Source organism: Suncus etruscus, chromosome 8, assembly GCF_024139225.1.
Source record: "Suncus etruscus isolate mSunEtr1 chromosome 8, mSunEtr1.pri.cur, whole genome shotgun sequence".
Lineage (NCBI taxonomy): Eukaryota > Metazoa > Chordata > Mammalia > Eulipotyphla > Soricidae > Suncus > Suncus etruscus.
In genome coordinates this window covers 22,683,054-22,705,816 of record NC_064855.1, presented here as the reverse complement: position 1 = coordinate 22,705,816, position 22,763 = coordinate 22,683,054, and positions in this window count along the sequence as shown.

The window sequence follows — 22,763 nt, the reverse complement described above, 5'->3', positions numbered from 1 at the left end:
TAGCAGACAGCAGAAGACAACTGGAGACTACGTGCATTTGATTCGGTGCATACCAACTATTTCCCAATATCTACTCAAGTATATATGGTAAATAGATATTGGAGAATGTGACCAGAATATGTCTCTGAATAGAGCAAGTCCCCAAACTAGTGGAGATATCTGTATTTATAAGTCTTTTGGTAGTGGAGATAAAGTAGCATTGTAATCTAAGTGTTGAGAGATCATTGTAGTTAGTTTTGGAATCAGCAGGACAGCAACAAGGCCTAATGTTTTTTATTCTCAGAGCAAGCCAGTTAGGATCATAGGGAATGCAGGCTCTATTCCTTTAAGAAATACGCAATCTACTAGGTGAAAATTATTAGTATTTAGAAAGAAATCTCTCTGGCAAAGAACAGTAGTCTTCCCGAAGTCTTAATTTGCATTTCTAGAGCTTCAGGGGACCTACATAGCACAGAAAATAAAGGTTTAGAGATAAAATAGCCCAGAATATAAGGGTTATACAGTCAAAGGCTGGAACCCCAATTCTGACTCCTGTAAATTATGTAATTTTTAATAGATTTAAAATGTATTATACAAATAACTTAGAAGTATTTGCATTTATTACTTTTATTATTACAAACTAAATATGTTAGTATTATAGTATTGTGGGTATTGTTTGTCTTGCATGCATCCCACCCAAATTCAATCCTCATATGGTCCCCCAAGCCAGCCAAGAGTGACCTAGAATTACAGCCCTGAGACAAGATGGTTAAACCACCTCCCCCGAAAATGACAGAAAGAATTAAATGCTCATAAGCTTCATGGTTATTAAAATGCAGTTTAATAAACTCACAAATTAAAGGTCCTTTCCACTCTGCCTTCTTGCAGCCACCAGCTGATTTGGGAGAGCAGTAAGGTACCTTATGACTTACTCATTAAAACATAAAGTCAAGATGGGATGCATAGGTATAGTCTGATCAAATAACAGATAAAACAATAAGCAGCAATGTTATCACTGAATGGTCTAACCTTAGAAGCTTGTTTCCCAATTTTTTCCCAACCATGGCCCCTTCCAACCTGATTTACTTCTGGAGGCTCCATGACAGTTGCCTTCCTAGTCTCATGAGGTTTTTGTGACTCCCTTAATTTGGAGGTACATACGGGGCCATAGTGCTGCACTAAACACGAAAGCATCAAGAAACACCATGATTAGTTGGACTATTTTAAATATATTTCGAGGGCAAGGCTGATTTTTGGAGATCTTCAAAGATCAATGAAGAGTTAAGAGGTTGATTGGCATGTTTATAAGAGAAAGCTATTTTATAACATCTTGACTGAAAGTCTTACAGAGACCCCATTGATGGGAAAAGACTTAGTTGTTTGCTGTTATTCTAAATATAACTATCAGAAAATTAATAGACTGAATATGTTAACTTGGCCCTTTGGTGATGCATGTATTTTATTGGTGTCTGTTATCTTCATTATAGTTAGTGCTTCAAAGTGACATTGATTGAAAACTGAATTGTATAGACCAAGAAATGATGCACTTTGTTTACTCGTGCTTCTCAAGACTGGTTTTAGATATTTTTTGATGAGCGGACAGTCTCTAACAAGAATGGTCAAATAAACAAATCAGTAGGCTGAAAATAGACTTGACACCACAGATCCAATCATCCGATTTAACTGATCACTCATAAATCTTAGTCATGGCATATGACATCCAACTTTCCAGAAAACAAAATACCTGCACTGTTTTGTCAATTATAAAGAGTGGCAGCTTAAAAATATGTTAAACTGAGAGAAAGAAAAGTTGTAACATGTCACTGGTGTTTGTTTGCTGAGATCTGTTCTCTTTTCTTTGTCATTAATACCTATTTCTGCTGGATTACACAAACAGCATGTTTCTGTAATCAGTATCTGCCCTGTATGAACATGCTTTCAGAAACAGGCAGGAGCTGTAACACTTGTTATTCAAACCTCTTATTTTTCTTTCACTGAATAATAGTTTTCATTTTCAGCATCAGCACTGATTCCATACCAGCATCCTTTCTCAAATGAAGGGGAGGGGTCCTTGGCATCTTTAATGTCACTTTTCCAGCTAGGAATCATTTTCTCACAATGGAGTCGGTTGGTTTCCTTTCCAAGGACACATTTGCTTTCCTGGGGCCCTAGCTGAACTCTTAGTCCTCTTGCTGAGTCACTTTGGGAAAGTAAAAAGAGTTTTGCATTCAATAAATATCCCTGGCATATGAGAGAGGCAATCATAGCTTCCAAGGGCACTGGGAATATTATTTTACAAACTTTAGTTAGGAGACAAGATAGAGGTAAGATAAAGGGCCTTAGTTTATTTTCTAAGAAATTGTGTAAAAGAGGCATAGATTAGGAAACAGTGACTCTTGACTGCTTTGCTAGTTTTTAAAATGGATTTGGCAAAGTGGTCTACTAAATTCCATTTTTTGTGGAGCTATAATCAAAAATGAGTATATTGTATCCTACATGTACTCAGAATAGGCAAGAAAAAGTTTAGCAATTGCCCTGTTAAAATACATGTTCTAAAAAATGTATTTCAATTCTAGGATGGCTAAAGCTAACTCTTAAGGATTATATATATATATATATATATATATATATATATATATATATATATATATATATATATATATATAATCCTTAAGAGTTAGCATATATATATAAGCTTATATATATGTTTTATTTTTCAGAAATAACAAGGTCACTGACAATAGATATCATTTGTTAAATAATTACTATGTGATAGTCTCTGACTAAAAATCTACCCACATACCCAACTAACTCCTTTCAGCTACACTATCAGATATGTGCCACTTCCTTTCATCATATTAAACTTAAAAATTGAAGGAAGTGGCTTACATGAGCAGTCTTATAGTTTTAAAAAGTGGTTAAGAGAGTCTGGAACAAAAGTACAGAAATTACGGCACTTGTCTTGCATGTGGCTGACCCAAATACTTCTATCCCCAGCACCCCATCTGGTCCTGAGCCCCACCAGGAGTGATCCCTGAGTAGAGCCAGGAGTCAGGCCTATGCACCACCAGGTGTAGCCCCAAAACAAACCAAAAGTATCCCCAAATTAAAAAGTAGTTAAGAGACAAGAATTAAATTCAATTCTACTAAGCACAAGTTTTTGGTACTCTAACTCTATAGTAGTAAATTTTAGATGTCAACTTGACCAGCCTATAAGAGTTACTCTTTGTTTGTTTGTTTGTTTGTTTTTGGGCCACACTTGGTGACACTCAGGGGTTACTCCTCCTGGCTATGTGCTCAGAAATCACTCCTGTATTGGGGGACCATATAGGACACCGGGGATCAAACTATGGTCTATCCTAGGTTAGTGTGTGCAAGCAAGGCACACACCCTACAGCTTGTGCCACTGTTCTGGCTCAAAGGGTTACTCTTTATTGGTATATATTGTATGGGTATTTTCAGGTTATTTGCATTTGAATTCTCATCACTGTTTTCATCAAAGCTGGTGGACATTATCTAATCCATTAAACTAAAGAAAACAAAATGTCAGAGGAAGGATAATTTGCTCTTTGCTTGAGCTAGAACAAGGTTTTCATACTTGGATATAGTTACTTACCCAGGATACTTGAATCATGATATAAACCTTCAACTTCCTTCATCTTTCAGTTTTCAGAGAATGGCCATTGGGCTTCAAATCCAGTATTAAGTGAGCCGGTTTTGATTTAATCCACCCCCCTCACACACACACACAAAATAACACAAAACTAACTCCAATTTACATGTGCCTCTCCAAGCAGTTAGAATGCTAGCTTCATGTTTTGTCTATCAGCTAAGACATATCTGTAATGAACTCATAGATAACATTCAATTTATATCCTTTTTTCTCCTTATTTAAAAAACTATAACAAATCTTGAAAAGTCATCAGACTGGAAAACAGAGAGCCTCAATTTGAAACCAATTTGACCATCTCCTTTAAGACTCTGACACATTTGTCAACTTTTGTTATGATACTTTCCCTCTCTATAGACTATCCCTCATAGCCCCTTCTCTCCTACATTTAAAAAAATAAACAGAAATTTATCTCATTATATAATTTTTGTAGTTACTATCTTTTTGGTCTTTTATAGAATTCCATTTGTCTTACACTCATCTCTCATACTCATTTCTAAGCTCTGCCAGTCACCAAACTTCATTCATTGACATACTGTGACCACTTAATACTCCAGCTCAAAGCTTCTTCTTCTTTTTTGGGGTGGGGGGGTCACACCCATTTGATGCTCAGGGGTTACTCCTGGCTAAGCGCTCAGAAATTGCCCCTGGCTTGGACAGACCATATGGGACGCCGGGGGATCCAACCACAGTCCTTCCTTGGCTAGTGCTTGCAAGGCAGACATCTTATGTCTAGCGCCACCTCACCAGCCCTTCAAAGCTTCTTCTTGACTGTTCTATAAGTTCTACTTTTTCTATTTCCCTCAGAATAATTTTGTTTGTTTTTCACCATGTTCTCCTTTTCTTTCTTTCATTTGTTCATTTTTTCCATTGTTCCTTCTTCAAGTGTTATTTTTTATTTTGTTTGTGTTTGGTTCACACCCTGTGGAACTCAGGAGTTACTCCTGGCTCTGACCTCAGAAGCCTGGCAGGCTCAGAGGACCACATGGGATGCTGGGGATCAAACCTGGGTCTACATATGCAAGGCAAATGCCCTTCCTGTTCTGGCCCCTCAAGTGTTATGCCCTTCTAGAGTTGTGTAATATTTAATGCAACAATTTTAATTATTATCTGCCAGATGTGTTTCTGTCCCCGCACTCCAATTAGACTACATTTTATTCATTTACTCACTCAATATGTTAGGCAACCAAATACAAACTCTGTGCTGAGTCTGCACATTTAAGAAATTTGGGGGTTTAAAAGGGATATATAATACTCACTGGCAAACATTTTATAAATGCCTGGTGAGTATAATGATAGCATGTACCATGGAGGGTACCCTAAAAAGAAAAACTACATTTTTCAAAAAGATGGTCACAGATCTCAGGAATAACAGGGATGGAGGAGTGGAGGAGATTGGTGAGAAGGCATATTCAAACCCCAGCAGAAATAGAGATATGGAGGTGAGAACATCTATGTCTGAAGAATTACATACTTGTGAGTGCTAAGTCCAGAGAAATAGCAAGATATAGTGGAAGCAAGAAAGGAGCTCTTATCTACTAGGGATAAGAACTCATATATTTTACAATACAGGGGCACCTCCCATCTTGAACGTATGTCAGGTGGACCCAATTTAGACTCCATGTGATTAGACAATAGCCATCCAATTCCAAATCTTAGATCTCAGACATAGAACTGACACAGTTCTCTGCAACAGCGCCGGTAACCATCCTGGGACATCCTTTTTTTTTTTTTTTTTTTTTTTTGGTTTTTGGGTCACACCTGGCAGCGCTTGGGGGTTACTCCTGGCTTTATGCTTAGAAATCGCTCCTGGTAGGCTCAGGGGACCATATGAGATGCTGGGATTCGAACCACGGATCTTCTGCATGCAATGCAAATGCCTTACCTCCATGCTATCTCTCTGACCCCTCTGGGACATACTTCATACAACTCTGACACCAACATGCTTCAGTTTTGATATGACATCCTGACATTGAGGAAATGCAACAACTTGATGTAAGAGCAGGTTGTCTTATCTTGTCACCTAACAATAAGATGAAATCAGAAGACATGTCATTCTTTGATCTGTGCAAAAGCCAATATCACTAACTTCAGAAGACTGACTGTGACAACCATGACTGGGCAGAACTTATCCTGGGAGCAATAAGAAAGACCCTGGGGCCGGGAAGGTGGCGCTAGAGGTAAGGTGTTTGACTTGCAAGCGCTAGCATAGGATGGACCGTGGTTCAATCCCCCGGCATTCCATATGGTCCCCCCAAGCCAGGAGCAACTTCTGAGCTCATAGCCAGGAGTAGCCCCTGAGCATCAAATGGCTGTGGCCCAAACCCCCCCCCCCAAAAAAAAGAAAGAAAGAAAGAAGGAAGGAAGGAAGGAAGGAAGGAAGGAAGGAAGGAAGGAAGGAAGGAAGGAAGGAAGGTAAGAAAGAAAGAAAGAAAGAAAGAAAGAAAGAAAGAAAGAAAGAAAGAAAGAAAGAAAGAAAGAAAGAAAGAAAGAAAGAAAGAGAGAGAGAGAGAGAGAAAGAAAGAAAGAAAGAAAGAAAGAAAGAAAGAAAGAAAGAAAGAAAGAAAGAAAGAAAGAAAGAAAAGAAAGAAAGAAAGAAAGAAAGAAAGAAAGAAAGAAAGAAAGAAAGAAAGAGAAGGAAGGAAGGAAGGAAGGAAGGAAGGAAGGAAGGAAGGAAGGAAGGAAGGAAGGAAGGAAGGAAGGAAGGAAGGAAGGAAGGAAGGAAGGAAGGAAGGAAGGAAGGAAGAAGAAAGAAAGAAAGAAAAAGAAAGAAAGAAAGAAAGAAAGAAAGAAAGAAAGAAAGAAAGAAAGAAAGAAAGAAAGAAAGAAAGAAAGAAAGAAAGAAAGAAAGAAAGAAAGAAAGAAAGAAAGAAAGAAAGAAAGAAAGAAAGAAAGAAAGAAAAAGAAAGAAAGAAAGAAAGAAAGAAAGAAAGAAAGAAAGAAAGAAAGAAAGAAAGAAAGAAAGAAAGAAAGAAAAAGAAAGAAAGAAAGAAAAGAAGAAGAAAGAAAGAAAGAAAGAAAGAAAGAAAGAAAGAAAGAAAGAAAGAAAGAAAGAAAGAAAGAAAGAAAGAAAGAAAGAAAGAAAGAAAGAAAGAAAGAAAGAAAGAAAGAAAGAAAGAAAGAAAGAAAGAAAGAAAGAAAGAAAGAAAGAAAGAAAGAAAGAAAGAAAGAAAGAAAGAAAGAAGAAAGAAAGAAAGAAAGAAGAAAGAAAGAAAAAGACCCTAGCTTAGGCTTTGTCTTAGAATTGGTGCAAAAACCAAGACAACCAACTACAGAAAACTGATTAAAACAAGAGTAATGGAACAGAACTTCTAGAACCATAAAGAAAGACTCCATCCTATGCTCCATCCTATGATCTGTGCAAATACCAAGATCTCTAGTTACAGAGGCCTGGTTTTATCATGCACAACTGAGCAGAAAGTTTCCAGAAACCACAGAAAGACCTAGAGGAGAGTAAAAGAACAAGTACAGAGCCTGTAGTTATTCCCATGACAGTATGCTTCAAGAGTGGAGAAACCCTGTATCTCTTAGGCCAAGGGAATTCCCTTTCTAATCTCCCCAATATTTACTGTGCCTATGCAAAAAAAAAAAGCACATATATATATACACATATATATATTTGTTTTTATTTTGGAATTGTGGTTATTGTTTGGTTGTCTTTATTGCTGTGGTGCTTTTTAGGTTGTTTTTTTTTTTTTGTTTGACTTTTTTATTTTTGTTGTTGTTGCTGCTGTTTTTCCTTTTGTTTGTTTTTGTTTTCTTGTTTGTCTGGTTTTATTGCCCTTTTTTTTGGGGGGGGGGGTCATACCTGGCAGCGCTCAAGGGTTATTCTTGGCTCTATGTTCAGAAATCGCTCCTGGCAGGCTCAGGGGACCATATGGGATGCCGGGATTCAAACCACCGACCTTCTGATTGCAAGGCAAACGCCATACCTCCATGCTTTCTCTCCAGCCTCATGTCAGTTTTATTGTTTTTGAGGGTTTTTTTTTGCATTTTTGTTGTTTTTTTCTTTTTTCCCCCTATTTTCTTTTAAATTTATATTTATAACTTTGAGATGAACTCCTCCTGGCTTTTTGTTTGCTTGATTCCCCTCCCCCACTTTTTTCTTTCCTTCAAGCAGAACCACATAACTTGAATCACCTTGTTCATAAATTGAGGGGGAAATAATGGATGGTACTAAGACCAAATAGGCATATGAGCATTGAGTAAAAATAAAAAAAGTGATCAGACTTAAATATCAAATCCAAAGCCAACGAAAACAGAATTGATACCCAATCTACAACAAGCTATACACAGAGAGAACCACTTATTCTAGCAGCGGGAGGGGGGGGGGGGCAAAGGAGGGATGCATGCTGGGAACAGGGATGAAGGGAGGACAACACTGGTGGTGGGAATGTCCCTGATTCAATGTCATTATGTACGTAAAATATTCTGTGAAAGATTTGTAATTCACTTTGGTCAAAATAAATTTAAAAAAAGAAAATAAATAATAGCAAATACTAAGTAAGGGTAGGACAATCCCTTATAAATGAGTTTAAAAAGATCAAATAATCAGAGTCAATTTATTATTTCAGGAGATCATACCAACCATTTTTCATATATATTCTGACTGTGTTGCATTTCACTTCATATGTCTAACTTCAGGATTAACATATCTTTTATAATATTCCCCAGAATGTCGTCAGGTCAGATCTTCTTGAAATTTAAATTAAAAATATTTCCAGGTATCTTTTGGAAAATATCTCTTAGATAGTCAATGAGAAAATTCAAACTCTTTCCTCACTGTATATTCTTTACCTATTAGAACATTATCTTCAGTGACCTACTCATCCAAACTAGAAATGACAGTAATACATTAAATCTCCCTTTAAAATACTGCATCAATTCTTTTTCAAATATTTTAACTAATAACATCTTTAGAAATTATCTTCTTGACCCATGAAAAATTACAGTCTCATTTCCATCATGCAATTATTTTTAGAAAGTCAAAGCTTGCATTTTATCCAAAATATTTCCATTTTTATTAAATATCATTTATTTAGTATTTTATTATATAATATCAGTGACCTATAGAAATAGATGCTTATTTAGTTTATGAATCTGTGACTCAAGTAGGCTCAACTGTGTTTCAGCTGGCTGGGCTCCCTCACAAATCTGGAGCAGATGGGAGTTGACCTAATATGTTCTCAGTTTTACTGAAATCCACATCTATTTTTTTCTCTTGGATCAGAATAGTAACAGATCTAAGAAGTAACCACAGTCATGTTAGTACTTTTAAATCTTTTCTCATGTCCTAGCTAAAGACTCCTTTGGCAAAAAATATATCATATAGCCAAAACCTAAGTCAGGAGCAAGAAAAACAGTTTGCTTTTGTAGAATAATTATAAAGCCACTGGAAAAGGTAATGGCTGCAGGAATGGTAAATATTTGCAGTGATTAGCTCAACCCTAATGAACATAATCACATGGATAAATTGTCCACTCCTACCTATAACAGCAGTAAACTAGATGACCCATCAGATAATTCCTATTTATTTTATTAATAGGGCAGATAATGATATTTTGAAAGAATTACATTACTTAGTCCAGAGTCTGGCACACAGTGGTCATTTGACAAATGTTGACTCTTAATAGTACTATTACTGATAGAAATATTCTGAAATATATATCCTAATGATATGTCCTTCAACTCTGAGAAGCTGGACTACCACTAACATACACCCTAGAATTAACCATTGCTTTTAAAATAAATTTGATTAGCTTTCCAGATTAGGGCCACATTTATGCCTCCTACCACAGTATCATATATGTCAATCTGAAATGTGCTTTTAATTTTTTATCTTTTTGGTTTTTGGGTTACACCCAGCAGCACTCAGGAGTTACTCCAGGCTCTACCCTCAGAAAATGCTCCTGGCAGGCTTGGAGAACCATATGGGATGCTGGGATTTAAACTACCGTCCTTCTGCATGAAATGCAAACGCCCTACCTCCATGCTATCTCTCCAGCCCCTGAAAAGTGCTTTTTAAAAAAGATTATCGAAATTAAATTTTTCACATCAGAGGAAAACGTTTTCTTCCCCAGTCCTTTGCCCTAAGCATAAGGCTGAATTTTCATAAAATTTAAGTTCAGAGGCCCCTTCAGCCAAATTTTCCCTGACTTCAAACAAAGCTGCAGATTCTTGTCACTTTTTGATGTGTAGATCACTACTTCTAAATAAGGTCTTCCCTACCCACATAACATTGACTTGAAAATAAGTAATTTGTATATAAATTTATAATAACTAGATCAATATTCCTTTCTGCTCTTTGCTGCAATTTTGTTACAGAGAATTATAACTCATTTACTGTATTCAGCACCTAGGCCTTCAGTGATTATATTCTGTAAATCAATGCTTCATAATATAATTCAAACTAATCCCATAATTGAGTCTAATTAAGAACAGCTTCAGACAATTATTATGGAATTAGAAAAAGCAGAGATTGAAGAGATTTGTTAATTGATCCTATGTCTCCCTGCAGGGACTAAAGTTTCCTGTAGCTTTTCTTTCCAGTGATCTCCTGAGTCTTATTTTGACAGCATGTAAGAAAGTGTCCTTTTTCCTCCCTTTAATGCCTCACAAGTATAAAAGATTTTATCAGATATTTTAGCACAATATTTACTTTTAATCACAGTTTCTTATCATTTTTTAAAGATAGGTATTCCAGGAAAGGTCATGGGGGAATGTTTCTAAGCAATCTAAACGATAACATGTTCCCAAGAAATGCGATGAAAGACTTAAGAAGAAAATGGATAGTGACTTAAATAAGTTAATGTATTGACTTATTTATAAAAAAAATAAAGCACATCTAGATTCAAGTATTATCCACAGAGCACTTTATTATTCCTTCTCTTGGCTTTTTGTTTTTCTCAATTAAGTTTATGTTTCTGGCCAGTTATTCTAAAGAAGTGAAAAGGAAAGCTCAACAGCTACAGATTTTCACAAGAGGCATATTTCATCCATTTATGTCATCCCAAACCCCCAAAATGCTGACTGGTCTGAGTTATAGAACAGTATGCTCGCCCTTAGGCTTACAAGACTATCCCAATTTAGATGGACTATTCTGATTGACTAGTCTAAGTCACTGTTACTGGGTAGTGACTTATCTATCACTGGGTAGGAAGTGACTTATCTACCACTAGGTAGGAAGAAATTTACTATCTCTAAATCATCATCTCCAAGGAAGATATATAAAAATTAGGATGTCAAACACATAGACATGCTCCATATTTATTAATATTATTTTATTAAGTAAATTAAAATATCTTTCCTCTTTACATAACAGGTAAAACTGTAAGTATATCCTCTGTTATTCCAGCTCAGTATAATTAAAGGCTATCTTTTACAATTTTTTAAGACATTTGGGAATCAAGCAAACAGACTCCCTTTTTAGGAAATACCCTGTTTTAATGATGTTAATCCTCCCAGTCCATGAACAGAATATGTGTCTCTCCATTTTCTTGTGTCCTCTTTTATTTCTTGCGCCAGGGTTTCATACTTTTCTTTGTATAGGTCCTTCACCTCTTTAGTTAAGTTGACTTCAAGATATTTTAGTTTGTGTGACACTAATGTGAATGGAATTTTTTAATGTACATTTCTTCTCTATTATTATTGGTGTATAAGAAGACCACTGATTTTTGTGTGTTAACTTTATAGACTGTCAATTTGCTATATGATTTTGTTGTTTCTCGAAATTTTTTGGTAGAGTTTGAGGGTTTCTAAATATAATATTATGTCATCTGCAAACAGTGAAAGCTTGACATCTTCCTTTTCTATCTAGAGGCTTTTGTTATCTTTTTCTTGTCTAATTCTCGTGAAAAGAATTTTAAGCACTGTGTTGAATAGGAGTGGTGAGGGAGGAAATTTTGTCTTGTACCAGATTTTAGAGGAAAGGCTTTTAGTTCATCTCCATTGAGAATAATATTTGCCATTGGCTTGTGGTAGATGGTCGTGACTATATTGAGAAAAGTTCCTTCCATTCCCATCTTGTTGAGATTTTTTTTCATGACTTTATCAAACACTTTATCAAAGTGTTGGACTTTATCAAATCCTTTCTTTGATCTATTGATATGATCATATGGTTTTTATATTTCCTTTAGTTTATATGATATATCATGTTGATTGATTTACATATGTTAAACTATTCTTGCATTCTTGGAATGAAACCTACTTGGTCTTGATGAGGCATTAGATACTATTTGCCAGGATTTTATTGAGAATATTTACATCTATGTTCACCAGAAATATTAGTCTGTAGTTTTCTTTTTTTGCAGCATCTCTGTCAGGTTTTGGTATCAGGGTGATATAGTTTCCTAAAAATTTGGCAGTGTTTCTGTTTCTTCAATTTCATAAAAGAGCTAAAAAAGGATTGGTATTAGGTCCTCTTGAAAGATTTTAAAGAATTCATTAGTGAATCCATGGCTTTTGATTTGGGGAAAACTTTTGATTAACATTTTAATTTCCTCAATAGTGATGGATCTGTTCATATATGGTAGATCATATTGGTTCAAGATTATAAGGGTACAAGAAATTTAACCAACTCTTCCAGGTTTTCATTTTATGACACAGTTTCTCAAAGTAGTCTCTGATTACCCTTTAATTTTCTTTTTTAATATCTTTATTTAAACACTATGATTACAAATATGATTGTAGCTGGGTTTCAGTCATATAAAGAACGCTCACCTTCACCAGTGCAACATTCCCATCACCAATGTTCCAAATCTTCCTCCTCCCCAACCCACCCCCGACTGTATTTGAAACAGGCTTTCTACTTCCTTCATTCATTTACATAGTTATGATAGTTGTCAGTGTAGTTTCTCTAACTACACTCAAAACTCTTTGTGGTGAGCATCATATCATGAGCTGGATTTTTCAGCCCTTATATTTTTGTTTCTAATAATTATTGCAAAAATGTCTTTAATTTTTCTTAAAATTCATAGATGATTGATACTATTCTGTGTCTATCTTTCTCCCTTCGACTTATTTCACTCAGCATAAAAGATTCCATGTATAGGAAAATTTCATGACTTCATCTCTCCTGACAGCTGCATAATATTTTATGTGTATATGTACCACAGTTTCTTTAACCATTCATCTGTTGAAGGGCATCTTGGTTGTTTCCAGATTCTGGCTATTGTAAATAGTGCTGCAATGAATATAGGTGTATGAAAGTAAAATCCAAATGGATTAAAGACCTTGATATCAGACCTAAAACCAAAAGGTACATAGAACAACACATAGGTAAAACACTATATGACATTGAGACTAAAGGCATCTTCAAGCAGGAAAATGCACTCTCCAAACAAGTGGAAGCAGAGATCAACAGATGAAATATATTAAGCTGAGAAGTTTCTGCACCTCAAAGGAAATAGTGTGCAGGATACAAGAGCCACCTACTGAATGGAAGAAAGTATTCATCCAATACCCATCAGATAAGGGGCTAATATCCAAAATATACAAGGTTTTGACAGAACTTGACAAGAAAATAATCTAATCTCTTCAAAAAAAATGAGAGAAGAAATGAACAGACAATTTTTATAAGAAAAAATACAAATGGCCAAAGGACACATAAAAAATGTTCCACATCACGAATCATCAGGGAGATGCAAATTAAAACAACTATGAGGTACCATCTCATGCCACAGAGATTGGCACACATCACAAAGAATTAGAACAAGCAGTGTTGGCAGAAGTGGAAAGAAGGGAACTCTTATTCACTGCTCGTGGGAATGCCATCTTGTCCAACCTTTATGGAAAACAATATGGAGATTTCTCAAAAAAACTGAAAATTGAGCTCCCATGTGTATGTTGTTTATTTATAAATCTATGCAACCTTCTTCAAACCTGAATATGAGTCTGCCTGGGTGAAGTATTCTTGGTGAAGCATTCATTTTATTGAATTTGTTACTACATCCCACTATTGCTTTCAGGTCTTGAGTGTTTCTTGTGATATTAAGGATTTTTCTATTAATATAATTTTTCTTATGATATAGCTACTTACAGTATTATATCCCTATCTGTGGGATTTGTCATTGTGACTAGAATGTGTCTTGGTGTGCTTTTCTTTGGATCCCTTTTACCTGGTATTCTTTAGGCATGCAGGATTTGGTTGAATGCATTCTTTATTTCTGGAAGTTTTTCTGTAATGATGTTCTTAACTGTTGATTATTCATGGGTATTTTATTCCTGTGTCTCTGGGACTCCAATGATTCTTACGTTATTTCTGTTGAGTTTATCAAGGACTTCTATTTTAACCTTTTCACATACTTTGAGTATTTTTTTCCATTGTCTGGTAATTTGTTTTAAGGTTCTTTTCCAAAGTCTTCTGTTGTATGGAATTGTTATGCATCTCATCTTTCAGCTCACTAATTCTGTCTTCAGCCACTGTTACTCCAGTGGAGAGGCTTTCTAAAGAGGTTTTTGTTTAGCCTTCCAAGTTTTTCAGTCCTGTTTTTTAAAGTTTTGAGTTTTCTCACTTTCTAAATATCGTCCTGATTCTTATTAGTTGTTTACTCAATTCATTCCATGCTTTTTTGAGTTCTATGGAGATCCTCTTGTTCTGTCCTTTGGAGGCAGGGTTAGCTCACCTCTGTTGTATACATTATGCAGGCTCTGTGGGGCTGGGTGTGCCCCTGCACTTGTGGCGAATTGGAATGTCACCTGCATTGATGTGCTTGTGGCTTATGGAGAACAGGCTTTACCTTTCATCCAAAAGTGATTCTTTTTCTCCAAATGAGGACTAAGCCCTGTGGTGGTTAGGTTCAGTGTTGAAAGGAGTATGACTAAAACCCAACAAGTAATGTCAATCATGGTCCTTTAGTACTGAAAGGTCCAGGCGTCCTAATCTAGCTGCCCGACGCAGAGAAATGAAAAGGCTGAGGCCCCAGCAAATGCTCCGGTGAATTCTTTTATTCTGGTATACCAGGGTCTCAAGCTTACTCCCAACGGAGCAGAGGCAAAAAGACCTCGATGGAGCAGAGGCAAAAAGACCTCGTGGTCTTGTTGGTCCCTCCTTATATAAAATGGGAAGTGGGAGGGGAAGGAAGGAGTGACGCCACTTTCTTGAGGGCTGGACTTTCACTACGGTAACACGAATCATTGGTGAGGTAGGGGTAAAGGCAAGACTTCCACTACAGTAACACGAAACATTGGTGAGGTAGGGGTAAAGGCGGGACTTCCTTTTCGCTAGCAAGCTCGTGAACATGTGGTCCTTACAAAATGGTGTCCCTTTCGTAGTTAGAACCTGGGTGAAACCTGGCATGAGGTATTTTTTGTTATTCCTTTTCAGTACCATTTTTTAAGTGAAAACAAATTTGAAGTGTCATCCCACTAAATGCTTTTGGAAATTTTCCCCTGCCCTTGGGAATTTTTTTAAAAGTATTAAAAGTGGTACCTAAGCAAGAGTGTACTCATGGCTTCATGAGATATGCAACAATAAGAAATAGCAGGACTGGAGAGATAGTAAAAACAGTAAGGCTTTTTTTTTTTACATGAAGCCAACAACAGTTCAATCTCTAACTGCATATGGTCATAACCAAGTAATGCCAGGAGTATACCCTGACATTCAGATGTGGAGCAAACACACTCACCTCAAAAAAAACCAGACATATATTCAAGGAACTATCTTCACTATGTGGGTCTAGATCAGAATTTCAGACAAAGGTAGTTATCTTCTATCAATATTTCTACACTAAAATATTCCAAACTGTTCACAGATGACATGTTACTATATTTAGAAACCCAAACAACAACCAAAAAGCTTCTAGAAACAAAAGAATCATATAGCAAAGTGGCAGATTACAAACTTAACATGCAGAAAGCAGTGGCCTTATACAATAATAATAGAGAAGAAATGAACTTTATAATAATAATCCCATTCATATTAGTGCCACACAAATTTAAATACCTTGGAGTCAACTTGACAAAAGAGGTAAAGGACCTATACAAAAAAAACCCTACAAAACCCTGTTTCAAGAAATACGAGAGGACACAAGGAAATGGAGACACATACACTGCTCATGAATTGATAGGATTAATATAATTAAAATCGCAACACTCCCCCCAAAATTGTACAGATATAATGCAATCTCTCTAAATATCCCCATGACATTCTTCAAAGAAGTGGATCAAGTACTCCTGAAATTCATTTGAAATAATAAACACCCACGAATAGCTAAAGCAGCACTAAGAAAAAAGAAGATGGGAGGCATCACTTTCATCAACTTTAAATTGTACTACAAAGCAATAGTCATTTTAAAAAAGCATGGTTTTGGAATAAAGACATACCTTCAGATCAATGGAACAGACTTAAGTATTCAGAGAATGTTACCCAAACATACAATCAATTAATCTTTGATAAAAAAGCAAGAAATAAAAAATGGAGCAAGGAAAACCTCTTCAATAAGTTGTTTTGGGAAAACTGGTCAGCAACATACAAAATAAGTGAACTTGGACCTTCATCTAACACCATGCACAAAGTCAAATCTAAATGGATTAAGGAACTTGATATCAGACCTGGAACCATAAGGTATCTAGAGGATCACATAGGTAAAGCACTTCATGACAATGAGACTAAAGGCATCTTCAAGAAAGAAACAGCACTGTCCAAATAAGTGGAAACAGAGATAAATAAATGTGAATATATTAAACAGAGAAGTTTCTCCACCCCAAAGAAATAGTGACTAGAATACAAAGGCCACCCACAAAATGGGAGAAACTATTCACCTAATACCCATCAGATAAGGGGCTAATATCAAAGATATACACAGTAGTGACAGAACAAGAAAAAAAATCTAACTCCATCAAATAACGGGAAGAAGAAATGAACAGACAATTCCTCAAAGAAGAAATATAAATGGCCAAAAGACCCATGAAAAAAATGCTCCACTGCTGCAGGCATCTTGTGTCTTAGCAAACCTAGTGGGGGAAATATTCTTCATGAGAGAAAAGCAGGTGAACACGAGCGGCTGGGCAGAATAAATATAAAATAAATGATAACCACACACAAGTATTGTATTTGGGAGACCCACGTATTCTGTCACAGACGTGAGACAACTTTACTCTTCCATATTGGTAGTATATATACATAGCAAACCCAGTCTTAGGCATGAAAGGAATTTCTTTGTTGACAAAAGGTGGGAATTATAGAAAAACAGAAATAATAACCACAGACCCTGCTAAAATATACATATCAAAAATAGCCAGTACAGGTGTAAAGATTCTTACTCTTAAGAGATCCCGAGATAGGAAGGAGGAAGTAACTTAATAAGGAGAAGGGAATGTAGCTAGAATAGAAAGAAGGATCTTATGACAAAAGATGAAAAACTTGTTTTGCTGCAAATTTGGGGTCTGCCCAGATGGCAGCTGATAGTGAAGGTAGAAACTGTTTACTACTTAGAAGCTAAAACCAGAAAGGCAGGATTTTTGCAAGTAGCTGGCTGACTTGCTTTAGAGATGTAAATTATTTGTTGGCCAGAGGGAAAACTTTTCTTAGTAATCTTTGATGCTACATTTCTCTGAGCAACAGAGTTTGAAGCCATATTTCGGCCTGTGATTTTACAAGAGAGAGACATGCCAGATAATATGAAAGAAATGTAATGTCACTACCATGGCATGAATTCTGAAATACTGCCAGTAATCCATGTAGGGGTATAACTAACGTCCATAAATGGACCTGCTTGGGCAAATATTTTTTGAGGAATTATCAGCTCTCTACTCCAGAAAAATCCATAGATACATCTGGTGGGCTTGCTGAATTCCCTTTAAATGGAGGTGCTTTATGAACTGTGTGGCACTCCACATCACTAATCATAAGGGAGAGGAAAATCAAAACAACAATAAGGTACCATCTCATGCCAGAGACTGGCACACATCATAAAGAACAAAAGCAATCAGTGCTGGTGGGGATGTGGGGAGAAAGGAAATCTCATTAACTACTGGTGGGAATGACATCTAGTCCAACCTTTATGGAAAGCAATATGGAAATTCTGCAAAAAAAAAAAAGAAACAAAGGAAAGTGAGCTCTCATATGATCAAACTATACCACTCCTAGGCCCATGGAGTGGTTCCACCCATGGAACACAAAAACAAAATACAAAAATGCCTTCTGCACACCCATATTCATTGCAGCACTATTTACAATAGCCAAAGTCTGGAAACATAGCATGACAGAGTTAATGAGTGAGAGAAGTAAAGAATTCCTGTTTTGAATACAGGCAGGGCATTTGGGGGGGGGGGGGCGGATCAGAGTTAGGAGACATTAGAGGTGGGAATGCTGCACTGGTGAAGGGGGTTGTTCTTTTTGCCCATTGCGGCAAATCAACTTGCAATTTAAAGTGCTAGTTTAGGGGCTGGAGAGATAGCACAGTGGTAGGGCATCTGCCTTGCATTCTGCCAACCAAGGAGTGGTCCCCCAGGCTACCAGGACCAATTTCTGTGTGCAGAGCCAGGACTAACCCCTGAGCACTGCTGGGTGTGGCCCCCAAACCAATCAATCAATAAAAAAAGTTTTTAAAAAAGGTGCTAGTTTAGTTCATGGAAAGTGGGCTTTTAAGTTTCAGGTATTAGACAAACTATTAAAGAAACTCTAAAAGCCTTTCATCTGTTCAGTGAAATTCAACAGGTGAAGTGAAAGTCACAGAATGTATGAAGACTTTCCAGTGTTTATCTAGTATTCTATGAGATGTTCTTCAATCAATTTCATAAATGTCATTTGTTTATATCTTAGGAAGTCTTACTCAACCACCAGAAAATTCTACCTATATCTTAAAGAAAATTTAAGTCTATTTTTAGCACAGTAGTTAAGAATACAGAGTCTGAAGCAAGACTATTTGTTTAATTTTCGATGCTGCATTACACTGATAAAATATTATTTATATCTCAGTTTCCAAGTCTATAAGACAGAGACAATAGTAGCATGATCAATATGGTATAATTCACAGAAAGCAATATAAACAGTACACCTCAGTACCTATAATAAATATTTTTTTGTTTTGTTTTTTGGGCCACACCCAGCAGTGCTCAGAGGTTACTCCTGGCTGTCTGCTCAGAAATAGCTCCTGGCAGGCATGGGGGACCATATGGGACACGGGATTCAAACCAACCACCTTAGGTCCTGGATCAGCTGCTTGCAAGGCAAACACCGCTGTGCTATCTCTCAGGGCCCCCTATTATAAATATTGACAATTTATTAGAAATGCATTTTCAGAATTACCAAATACCTTCCTATGCAGTGGCATCTGTTTCCCTTTTACTATAGTATTTCTAAATTAAAGCAGCTTTATGAAGCTGCAGAGATAGCTCAGCAGCATGAAGATATGATTTGCATGCAAATGTACCCCCTTCAACATAATCTCTCCTTTTTATTGTAATGTCCTTAAATTTTACAGCACTTAAATAATGGCTTGATAAGCCAGGTTCTCACATTCTTTGGTCATCATAACCATGTCACTATTATTTAATCACCCCATTGCATACTAAGACTGGGATTTTCAACAATTGCTTAGAATCCACTTACATTGAAGCCCTTTAATCACAATTTTTGTTTTCTTTACAGAACATTACAGGATTTTCTTCAAACATCAAGTGACAAGAAGTGAACAATTTTTTTCAAATGAAATAATTTCTTGTCTTTAAAGACAATGCAACAACAATGTACAAGAATATAGCTAGAAAGATGAATTTAGTACAGGATGGTTTTGTGCTGTGAAAATTAGAAGCTACAGCTTTTGACAATGGTTGTTCCTTTGGGAACAATATCTCAATCTCCTTTCAAACTTTCAACACACTCCAGAGCCGAAAGCACTGCTCAAGAAGAAAACAAGTCAGCCCCAAGGTCATTCAGAGTAAACTGTCAAGACAGATGTATCTAGTTTTTTAAATAGTGGTTTCTGCTATAACTTTACAAGTTTCAGGGAGTTATGCTTTTTGCTGTGAGTTTGAAAAATAGGTGTGAAAGTTAAAAAACCAAATTGATATTGGAAAACACTTTCTTACTTTTGGTGGTTTATCAATTTAGAGGCATATAGCCATTTCTGTGATTTTTTTTGACTCTTTCATTATTCCCATCCTCATCCCTGAAAAGGTTAATACTAGTTACTATAGCAGCAAACCACATCAAGATTAGACAGGAGACTTATCAGTATTAGTATAAGTGGCATTTTTGTCCTCTTAAGGGTTCAGATAAGTCTAGTATTAAACAGCCCTGACTAATAGCGAAGGGAGCAAGAGATGTGGGAAGCAGTACACAAAGGAAGGAGGAGAAAGGGATGCAGAAGAAAAGTGACTGAGAAATACCATTGGAGGATAAATCCATGGCTCAGAGTTAGCAAAGGGATTGACTGCAAGGAAATCTGTGTGCCTTCTCAGTATCCCTAATGGATCATAAGGATTAGGGTTAAAATTTATTTTTCAATTATCTGGTAAACACAATCGATCCCATTATACCAGAATTCCAGAATACCTGGCACAGTACACCTGACCATCCCTGAGCCCAAGAAGAGAGATCAATGTACAGTAAATACAATTGTGCTTCTTGAAGACTGAGAGACTGTGCATATGTTCTTTACTGTTTTTCCCCTCAGCATAAATGATCCAACTAACCATATTCCTGACTATCAGTAAAACCCTGCTTTAAGACAGGACACCAACAGAGCAATGGTGCTAAGAACATTCTGAGCTCCTGGTTTCTCTGAGCAACCAAATCCTTCCCACAGTAACTAAACATTAAAAAGTTTAAAGTCCTGTTGAATGAGTCATTTTATTCTTTAAAACCTCAAATTTCAACATAATTAGGCCCTCACTTCTTCAGTATTTTTTGTTGTGAATACTTCATTTTAACGTGAATAAAGACATAAAAGCCCAAAGTCCTTAAATCTAAGATCTGTTGCCTTTGCTCCTTTTGCATTCATGTCAACCCATAAATCAACCACACCTGAAACCAACTAGTTTTCTTGACTATTAAAGCACAGAAGCCCACAGTGCACTCAAAGATGCCAGAGACTGTCCACAGCAGCCTGTGTGGCCACAGACCAGGGGCTCAGCTGTGCCTCTAGTGTGTGGAGGGGATCTTGGTACATCCTTACCCTGGGGGCTCTCCCCACCCTTACCCAACACTTGTATGTCGGCTTAAATCTGCCAACAAGGAGTTGACCCCAGAACACCCACACATATTTAAACAACTCCCAAAAGTCAGTAACTGGGAAAAATAACTCTGGAGGCACTTCTCTTTCTGACCCTCTCTAGAACTTCTCCCTGCATATAGGGTCTCTCCCAAGCAGCCCACCTCCCTAGGAAGCCTGCTCTGTGCTTTTTGCTTTTAGCACAATATGCACTGACCTGATAACCTTGTATTAGAATGGCCGAATCACTAGCTCTGCCCTTCCCAGGGCCACATGTTTCCCAAGCTTAGCATAAATAAGTCTTATTTCAGAAAGCTCAGGTTTGGAATAAACATACAATAGAACAAACTGTAGTGTGGAATTCTTTATAAAAATATAGACATGTGTAAGCAGGAATGGAGAAAAGAGAACAGGCTTGTTCTTCATTCGAGTCACCTGAGCTTAACTGTGGTCTCAATGCAATCGATTGATTCAGATTTTACTTCTAAGCTCCCTGGTTTAGCCGAGAGAATGACAAAGTCAAGTTTGTCCAAATAAAGGTAGAAAAAATTGCGTGGAGTCAATGAAAAAAAGAAATTTGAGGGCTAAATGCTCATCTCCTGTGTAATTGAGCATTATAAGCATGCTTGTGTGATTTCATGGGGGAGGCAAACGGTGTTGAAGGGCATACAGGACTCGCTCTTAATAATATTTTCTGCTTGGCTTGGACCTTCCAACCAAACCAGAATGTGTTCAGCTAATTAGAGCCAAGAGCATGCTTTCAAAAAGTGGAAGGGAAATCAGTACTTTCTCTAGTGTTTGAGAGCAAAGGAACCAATGGAAGGAGCAGAGCTACCAAGAAGCCTCCAGAGCTGGCAGAAAGGGCTGGCAGATTCCAGAAGGGCTTGTTCTGAGAGCTGGGCAGGCACCACTGTGTTGATTCCAGTTGTTTTAAATAGACTACTTGGGGCTGGAGAGATAGCATGGATGTAAGGCATTTGCCTTGCATGCAGAAGAACAGTGGTCGAATCCCAGCATCCCATATGGTCCCCCAAGCCTGCCAGGAGGAATTTCTGAGCGTTGAGCTAGGAGTAGTCTAGAGTGCTGCAGGTTGTGACCCAAAAACAACAACAACAACAATAACAACAAAATAGACTACTCCAATGAACTAGATTAGGCAGGGCAGCCCACCTGCTTCCAATCACTTGCAATTTCTATTGCTAGTATCTGCCACATGGGGTTTAGGTGCTGGAGGTAGCTATGTGCCATGCAGCTGCAGAGCCATAAGAACTGATCTCAGAGAAACCATGTTCCTCGATGGCTTTAGATGGCAGCATTCCAAACTCTAGTAAAGCTCATTGCAAGTGGACACTGGACTTCAATTCTATGTCTTAGTGACTTTTTTTTTTTCATATCAAGAAGCAGCAGAGAGTGAAGTCAGTTAGCAAAGAGAGTTTCTGCTCCACCCGATTTCATTAGAATTGATTGGCTCCATAGCCCTCGCAAAGGTTGTGGAGAGGGGGGTGGCTCCTCAGGACCGGAAGAAGTGAGCAGGTCAGCTGGGAAAGGGATGGAGTCAGAAGAGCAATATATATTGTGGACTTTCAGGAAAGTAGTGAGCAAGGCAAAACAGGATCAAAGATAAAGGAACAACAAACATACCCGATGACAACCTGTCTGGTCTCTAGGGACAAGTGACATCTAAGCCAGGGCAGGGAAGCTATGGGCTAGTCACAGAAGGTTTGGGTTACCTCACTGACCTTTCAGATTCAAACTCGATCATTCTTTAAGCACTCCTACCTTCGCCATCAGGAACAAAATGATGGTTATACTAAAATATCATCTTCAATGATGAGTGGAAGGAAACAATGTCTGTGATGTGAGGAGGATGTCTTGGTAAGTGCTGATGAAAGAAAAACTGCCTCTTTCCTCAGTGTAGAACTGTCTTCCCAAAGAAGAAATTTCAGAAATAGAATGGTTTA